This window comes from Atta colombica, unplaced genomic scaffold (genome assembly GCF_001594045.1).
Source record: "Atta colombica isolate Treedump-2 unplaced genomic scaffold, Acol1.0 scaffold216, whole genome shotgun sequence".
Taxonomy (NCBI): Eukaryota; Metazoa; Arthropoda; class Insecta; order Hymenoptera; family Formicidae; genus Atta; species Atta colombica.
The window spans coordinates 923,779-933,169 of record NW_017259312.1 but is presented as its reverse complement, the minus strand read 5'-3'; the positions used below and the strand labels follow the sequence as shown (position 1 = coordinate 933,169).

Genomic DNA, 9,391 nt, shown 5'->3' with positions numbered 1-9,391 from the left:
CATCAGTAAGTTGAGGATAATTCCAGGAAAGAATCCGGCCATCGTAATTCCCCATGGCATCGTCAGTAATGACGATCCCAGTATTGTATTCCAAATTGAAAATCTAAAACATAAAAATGAAATAGGTTTGTATTATTTTCATATGTAATTTTCACAGAATCTATAATAAAAAATTTGTTTTAATATAATCTTTATTCAAAGATCAGAGTTATCAAAGATATATACACTCATATATATATATATATATATATATAATCATCAAATTTATGCACTTTTTGCACAATTTTTGCTTAATAGTTTTTCAATGGCAATATAATATCTGACTTCTTAAATTAAGCAATTATCTATATTCAAGGAATCACTAATCAATTATTTATTTAATCTACCGTCACGCCCCAAATTCGATAAACGACAATTGCAATTGCAATGCGAAAGTGTAACTTGTGTACGTGCAAGCGCGATGCCACCTCGTTCTCGTTTAATTCAGGCCCGTTCTTATCGTCCCATTTGGAATTAGCAATCCCGCACAACAGCGGATCGACCAGCCAGAACGTAAATTGCGCGGAACGAACGCGTTTATATCGACTCAATCGTCATCGTTCAATACAACCCTTCCATTACATTAAGTCTGTGTTTATCAAAAGAAAAATTTGAATATTTTCTGAAATTTTTTTCTTATAAATAGGTCAAAACTTTTCCACTAACATTTGAATAAGCTATTCTACTTTTCAGATCTATTTTTATTAGTCAAGATTTGACAAAATTGATTTTCATATTGCATTGTTTTCTATATTTTAATTTATACAGCATTCTTGTCACCGTCAAATTTAAAATCATAATAATTCAATAAAAGATACTTAAAACAACATATATCCAAAAGTTTTCAAGTTTAATATACTTTCTAATATTAATATTTAATTCGCTTCAAAGTTACGGATAATGCTAAATAGATCAATTATTTTCTTAATAATCAATTTTCTTAATAATCGAATAAGACAAAAACCGTTCGTATTATAAAAAGAAATATCGATGCGATAAGAGACAAAATAAGTTAATATTAAATCACATACGAGCTGGAACTGGAAAGAACTTGGCGGTAAATAGACATATTCAAAAAAAATTTAACATTTATTTACGATCAACGCAACAGAATTTATAAACAACGACACGACTAATATTTAAGAGAAAACAGGTTAATAAGCCAAAAATGTGAGCAAAGTTTGACTCACTTTTCTTGAGAATCTCCGACGAAAAAATTAACAAATATTGCTCTTTGTCCCAAGCGGGAGAGAATTTCTTGCTCCTTGAGAGAAATTCTTTAAGATTAAAGATAGCAACATTATTTCTTATCTCTAATCTCTTTATTGCTAGTAGTAATTCTCATTTTTTCTGAAACGTGAAAAGACAACGATATGAAAGATAAAATTAATAATATTAGCCTATATTATAACCGTGATGAATTAACTTTCACTTTAATGTTATAACTTCAATAGAACAAAATCTCTTTACTAAATCTTTTTAATACAGCTTTCATTAGATAAACAAAGTTAAACGGTAAACTTATGGAAAATGCAAAAAGTAAATAATAGCAGCCTATTTTTCTATCGTATCCGACCTATCCGCGCGAACTCAAGATTGCCGATACAATTCTATTGGAAATAATCCTTTCATGCGTTTAATCACGCATTAATATAATCGCAACGTCACTAAGTAGATAAATATACATCCTTGTCGTAAACACGATTAGATCTCAAGGTCCTCGATCAAAAAACATAATCGCGAACTCTTGTCTTCCTTGCAACAAAATGCGTTTATCCTGTGAGTGTATTAGAGTTTTCTATATAAAATCTCTCGCATGTATACATTACTTCGATAATCCTCTATTCGCTTGCGTCAGTCGCTGATAAATTATTCGTCAATGTTGCGTATATAAGATACATGATAGCTGAGTCATAATGGCTATACCACATGGCTATATAATGATGATTCTTCCAATCTAAATGATTCCATGATTTCTGCAAAAAATATCGATTTGCCAAATTTAATTAATTCGGATATTAATCATACTTTGGCGCAGCCAAATCAGCCGGTCAATCAGCTGATATTTTTACGGTCATCATAACACACGACATGGTAATGGCTAATTTTCAAAATTTTTATAAAATGTATAATATTCTAAATATATCATATCATTTAATGATACTATTATAGCATTAGGATATTTCTACGGCTCAGATAAAGATTCGTTACGCGTGCTCGTGCAAAATACATCTGCATTCTCCGTCTTATGTAATTCCATTGCATCCTCGCGATTTCTTCTTTCATTACTAACTATTATAGCGAAAGATGGAGAGTGTTAAAGAAGTTATCCTACGCCAGTTATCCCACAAAATCGCCAATATTATTTAAATTGACAATATAATCGCTGATAGCTTTAGAATTCCACAAGGTGAATACCGAGACGATTCAATAATAATTGGCATATTTTCAACGAGTTCAAGAATTTATTTTCGATAAATGTAGAAACAATTTAATATACTGGCATATAATTACTTTTATTAATGATAAAAATTGATCATAAGCTAAAATTTTAATTTGTGTTTCTATAATATATTGAAAAGAAAATTTTATTATTCAAAATGAATTTCATTATTCATTTATTTATTTTTCTGAAAAAAGTAAAAACTATCCTTCATGTTTGTTTCATGCGGCGCAGTTAATTAATATCATGCATTATAAATATCTTAACTCTTATTGCGCTATTTTATATCAAAGCTCCATTCTTCCATACTTATAGCTCCGAGAATTGAAATCATCGAAATTAGACCGGTTTCAGTGTGTTCGCTCGAGAGAAAGACAGGAGGAATGACGACATATGTGTGCAGTCCAGCGAGGACGATTTTGTGGAAAGTCGAATAGAGAGAGCGAGTGATGCTGTTACTGCTGTTACTGCTGGCTCGTACGTTCGCCTGCTCCAATTGCGATTTCTCGCTTACGCGTGCTAATTAACCCTAATTGTGCGAGGGGAGAAGGAAAGAGAAAAAAAGAGGGGTAATCTATCTAGAGAAGGATAGATCGTGGCGCGAATAGAACAGTGGGGTCGTTCTATAGCAGACGATTTCACCAGTCTCGTCCCATCGTCGATCTTCGCGATTCGAGAGCGAGATAGCATTCTGTCGTGCAATATCGTCTGCAATTGGTGGTGGCACAACACATATGTGTCGCGTATATCAAGTAAAGTACAACGGGAACTCTTTTGATTCAATACAGGCTCTCGTCGGTGCCACGCAATTCCGGGGCTCGTTTATTATATGTATGTTTTACACGGTGACATAGTATGGCATTATGTGTTTCTTTGTATAATAGCAGATATGAGATAGATAACTAAATACATCAATTAATTGACGCAATATTCATAATTACTTACGTATTGTCACAGCATAAATAAATCATGATATTCACTTGACTTGATAATAATTTCTTTAAACTTAATATAGTACCAATTATATAATTGATGTATTCAAGAATAAAAAGGCTGCTAATAATACATTTGTTTCTCAAATTTATTATGTTACAAAAGTATTAAATTTATAAAACATTTTACGCACTAATAAAAAAATAAATTAAATAACGTAACAATAATAAAATATATGTATCAAATTAGTTTTCAAATTATTTTTAAGATATTTCAAAAACTCTACTATTTCTCATTTTATTCTTTTTAATATTAAATATTTATTATCTTAAGATTATATTAATCTTAAGTCTATGCAAGACGTAATAACAATTTATAATTAAGATCAAAGTTATAATTTAAAATACGTGATTTATTTTTCTAATCATGAAATAATTACTTTCATTTGATACGTTAATAATTATCTAGAATAAATTTATCTAGAATAAGTTTAAAAAAAAAAATTTTCTGTTGCAGAGCATAGCAACATTAATAAATCAAAGTTATATACAATATTTTAAAAGCGCGTTTATGATTCGCTAGATCCAATTCTCCATGCGAATTTATGTATCACTTATGCCGCGTACAGTTATATATATCTGCGAAGTTTAAGCGAACGGTTTACGTACAGTTGTCCGGCTTGGACCAATGAATTTCGCAGAATCCGTTGCATCGTGCGATTGGAATAGCAGTAATAGCAACGGTTAAAGAATCATTCGATTAAATATCCGTTCTCTGCATGATCCAACACATCTAAATCCGTTGTAATTTCGTAATTTCGTAATCGAATAATAATTCGAAAAAACCAATGTTATAATATATTTAGCATCGAATTTCGTACATTGCGAAATAATTAATAATGTCGAATCTCTCGAATCAAATCTGGAATAAATATATATATCAGAATTCTGAAAATATGTACTTGAGTTTAATCAGAATCAATTATTTCACGAACGACTTGGATGACATAAACCGGTATCGATTTATATTCATGACAACTGAACGTGCATATCTATATACTGTCTGTTACGTTCGAATGACATTAATATATATATATATATACTCAAGATGAGTGTACTTTAGTTATATGAATATTTTTTTAATTATTTAAATGCATATACTGTACCAGATTTCAATACTAGATAGCAATTATTTACAACAATAATTTACTTATTATTCTGTAAGAATACTCATGCATGTCTAATTTTGTCATTACACATATAGTTTGAAAGTGAATAGTTTAATCCTGTTCCTGCAGCATTTAAAGCTTACACGTGTAATCATAAAACTTGCGTTTGAAATCCTTCTATTTTATAGTAGATTTGATTTATTTCTGATTTTCTTCAGTTTTCAAGTAATTCAAAATAGAAATGTCGTTGACTAATATTACGTGATGGCGCGATAACTTATAGAATGTTCTATATTATCTATTGAATTGTATTATCTTCGATAAGAAATTCGATAACAAAAAAAATACATTTATATTAATATTTTTTAAAAAATTAGAAAACATTTAATTAATTGTGCTTTTAAGAAATTTGTTTAAAAAACAAATTATGATATCCTTATGCATATTAAATTTGCTTTGCTTCTTTTATTTTCTGTATCATGTATTTTTAACTTTTATATATTTTTAACGTGTTTATTTTCCAAATTCTCATTTTTCAATTTCTAAAAGTTTGTAAAATTCGCTTTAAGAGGATTATAAAGATGTCTGTTTTACCGATTAAACGCTTAATTTTATATGACAATTACTCTATTCTCTTCTACAGATTCGAAAATCCTATTCTAGGATTAAAGTATACACATTGATTGAGATCTTTACTATTTCTTAGTCCAATATAGCGCTCTAGAGCTGTCACGTCGTAACAACATTTGTTTGATATAAAAAGTTGTGTAATTTGTACTTACGAAATACTAGTCCACAGACTAGTAGATTGCACGAAGAAACAACGTAGAGTTCTTAAAATTGGATTTAGAAATCCGATTAAAACGCTACGAAATATGAATTTATATATATATATATATACATGTACGTGGAATATTGATGTAGTAGAAGGTAGTGTCACTGACACATAAATCGGCTGTAAAATCCTACTTAATCGGTAAAACAGACGTCTTTAGGATCCCCTTCAGCACACCCAGAAGGACACGTCACGCTCGATAAGATTCGCTATTCTTAATTTGTATCGTTTTTATACCTTTTTTTTCTTTTTCTTTTCTTTTAGCCAAATATACGATTTCATACAGCATAAACGCGTAGATTAGTAAATTATGGCAATTAAAGCGTAAATACTTAACGGCAATGCATTGAATGTCGAAACGAGGCCATTGTTCCCTATCACAGGAAGCAAATGGCACTTTAAATTGCCGGCCGCACGCACGTCATCATCTTGTCGAGGGATAACTGCACACGATCCTTCTCTCGTGGATGCAATCTTGATTCGACCGACATGGGTGCCACTCGGCTTTTATCCGATCGTTTGCGACGAAAGGCGCGAGTCTTAGACGGAGACAGACGGTGATCGAGCGATCATTTTTTTCCTATTTACTGCACAAGTGAGATTCAAAATATCTCTTGACAACTATCTTTTCCCGGCAAGAATGTTACTTTCACGCGCGAATATATTATTTATTTTTATTTACTTTGCTAATGTATAAACATTTGAGTTTTTGTATGACGTTTGTCCATTACCAAGGATATTTAAATAATCTGAATCATGTGTGTATAAATTTCACATAAATTTCAAATTCTAAGAGACGAAAAAAGATGAGCAAATATAAAATTTGCCATAAATCGTGACATCTTCAAGAGGACTTTCCAAGATGATATTGCTGCCGAGTTTTTTTTAATAGTTTTAGAAAACAGTGTTAGAAATAAAAAATTAATTTTTAACTTTATATTTCATAGATTCTGTCATATTACTCTTCGTCAAATGATGTTAGTAAGTGAAGATGCAATATGTGCAATATTACGTGACGACCGACTTTATTGGGGATGTCAGATTGTGTGATAGTTGGATCGTACAACCGTTACTAAGACGAGAGCCGGGGATCAAGCTTAGTCGTGCATATTAGTCTTTATACACATTTATGAGTAAAGATTATACGTTATCATCTCTTGAAAATGATTAGTATAAGTACATAATAGATGATATATCGAACATTTATCAATCGTCGCATCTATACACTCTTATTCAAGAAGCTAATATAATTTTAATTATAATTATTTATCTTTGAATAAATTAATTCTACTAAACTAGTTAATATTAGAAATTAAAGGCCTTCGAACAGTCGAAGCTGGATCTTTCAATGCTTAAAATAATTCAATCTTGAATCTTTACTATATATGTACTTGTATGATATTTGCTGATTGGATATCAAATTATAAAAAAAAATTGCTTGTCAATTTAATTCAGGATCATTAAAGTAGTTTAATTGCGTTTATAGTCCGGAAAAACAATTCGGCGCGCAATTTAAAAAGACTATAAATATGACTATATATATGCAAGTACATATATAGTAATTCAAGGTTGAATTATTGTAAGTATTAAAAAATCCAGCTTCGACCGTTGTAAACGTTGTAAACTTTAATTTCTAATATTGATTGTATTCTCGCATATTAACCTTCGTGAATTAAAAGATGAATTAAAAGTGACCTTTCATACTACATCATAGTAAATATATTAAGAACATACTAATAAAATTATTTTTAAAAAAGTGTGTTTATTGTGCATCTTGTGTGATTATGCATCTATTTGAGAATCGTGTTCTAAGAATATTTTAATAGTATTATACTGGAAATTTGCATAAAACATTTATTTTTAGACTCGGATCAACTTATTTATTTGCACGAAAGAATGTAAGTCTACAGCATTTTGTATTTAACGAATACTAAATATTTTTATGTTTGTATTTTGCGTATCGCAATTCTTTAATATTCATAACATCAAATGTTCAAAAAATGTTTAACCGTGACCATACGCTGTTGATGATAAACAATTATAATAAAGAGTCATGATAGCATTATTTTATATCGCGATGGCATTACATCGATCAGTTACAGACATCAGATGCTATATTATAATTTTCTTAACAGGTAATATCTAGACTTGCGATAACTCATAATATGTTATTGTTATCAACTTGTAATCCAATTCTTTTGTTCGCATCTAGCGCAAATTATATATAAGAACAGCAATCCAGCATGCAAAGATCGTACTTGTCCTTCGACAGTTGAATTAAATATTATTCAACTTCCATAAATTAAAAGTACTTAAACAAATGTAACGACTAATTAGATATCACTCGATTGATGACGAATTGCAAACTTTTTACAATCAAAATTAACACAAAAATGCTTAAAAGGTTAGAGCTATTATAATGTTAAGAATAAAAAAAAAAATTGTGACAAATAAAAATCTGCTTCATTATTGACGACTCGTGAAAGAAATATCAAGGTCGTTTTTTTTATCTAATCTGTCGATAAAATCTATCGATTAATATAGTAAATGCCAGTTTTACTGTGTTTGAATTACTGTGTGTATGAATTTATCGCGTTCTCATTATTCGTCGATAACGGAAATTGAATCCTTCGCTCGTTTTTCAATTGACGTCATTAAAATCGATTGAATTGGGTCATTAAAGCGTACAATCATGTGATATTCGCCGATTGAACGAGAGCCACGTATTTAGCTCTTCTCTAAGCTTTCACACACTTTCATAATTTGTAGCGTGCGGCCGCGAACGGTATTCGACGAAATTCTATGCACTGGCACGGACGTACGATGCGTGTACATACAGTTCCTGATTTCTCTGAGAGAAAGAAAAAGGAGAACAATCGATGTCTTTTGATCGCACGCATCTTAATTTTTAATCGATAAGTGCAAAATATGAATTTTTTATCTTTACGTTACTAATTCCAATTGAAACGCAACAAATTCAATCAAATTATTTCGGCAGAAACACGGATCGATATACAGAATCCAGTAAAAGTAAATTGAGGTCACGATCGCTTTAACGGTAATTTCTTCAAGCAATCACTTCGTTCACGAAACCATCAGAACGATCAATACTTAATTGCGACACGAAATTTTCGCCAATCTTATGGCTATCAATCACAACGTGAATTCTTTGATTAAGTAGATCGTTTTTCTAATTTTTGTTTAGACTGACTTTAAGTTTATATTTACATTTATTAAATGCTTAGTGTTACATAAATTTATATCTCTCTTTGAAGAGAGAGAGGATTTTTTTATTAATTTTCTCAAGCTTTCGATGACTCGACGAGAATAAATCTGAAAAAATGTATTCCTCGAAAAGTTGGGAATGAAATCAAGTATATATCGTGAATATGTTATATTAAGAAATCTAAAAACTTGAAACTTTTATGAATACATCAAAAAATAATATTCCTATCTATCAAACTAAATCTCGATACCTACTAGCGGATTCTGGTACCGTTACATCAATCATCGCTTTATAGCCATATGAAATAAAAACTTTAATAGTGTTACTCTCCAACGGAATATTACTTCGGTGTCGAATCAATCCGGATTGCAAAACATACAAGTCGGATCATTCCTAGCCATTGACTATTTCTACGTTCTACTTACAAAAAATATAGAGAAATGAATCGATCGTGATCAGCTTGGTCGAGAGATCAGCCTTTCGAATCCGTCCAGAAGACATCCCGGGGTGCCCGGGTCGCATCCCGTGACACTCGACGACGACCTCCGTTATCAAAGGAAGAGGAACGGATCCGCGTTAATACGCCGGCATTCCTCTTCCATTGGCGTATCACGTCATCTCGTAGTTCCTTTTCGTTCTTATCTTTAGCTGGTCCACCTCGGAATCAGGAAGAATGCATTGATGATCACTATGTAGTACCCACTATGTTTTCTTCTTCTGAAACCGCGGATATCCCGAAGAAAACAA

The 9,391-nt window shown here is 31.0% G+C and overlaps 1 protein-coding gene across 9 annotated transcripts in view; it reads right to left on the bottom strand.

Annotated features, from left to right (window-relative positions):
- Positions 1-9,391, bottom strand: part of LOC108687805 — a 24,718-nt gene that overhangs the window by 4,169 nt on the left and 11,158 nt on the right. For 7 of the 9 annotated variants that reach the window (XM_018193772.1, XM_018193774.1, XM_018193776.1 and 4 more), the window contains one exon: positions 9,070-9,361. The exons of the other annotated variants lie outside the window; for them this stretch is intronic. The gene's annotated coding sequence lies outside the window, so the exon portion shown is untranslated. The remainder of the gene's footprint in view (positions 1-9,069; positions 9,362-9,391) is intronic. 9 annotated transcript variants of the gene reach the window in all.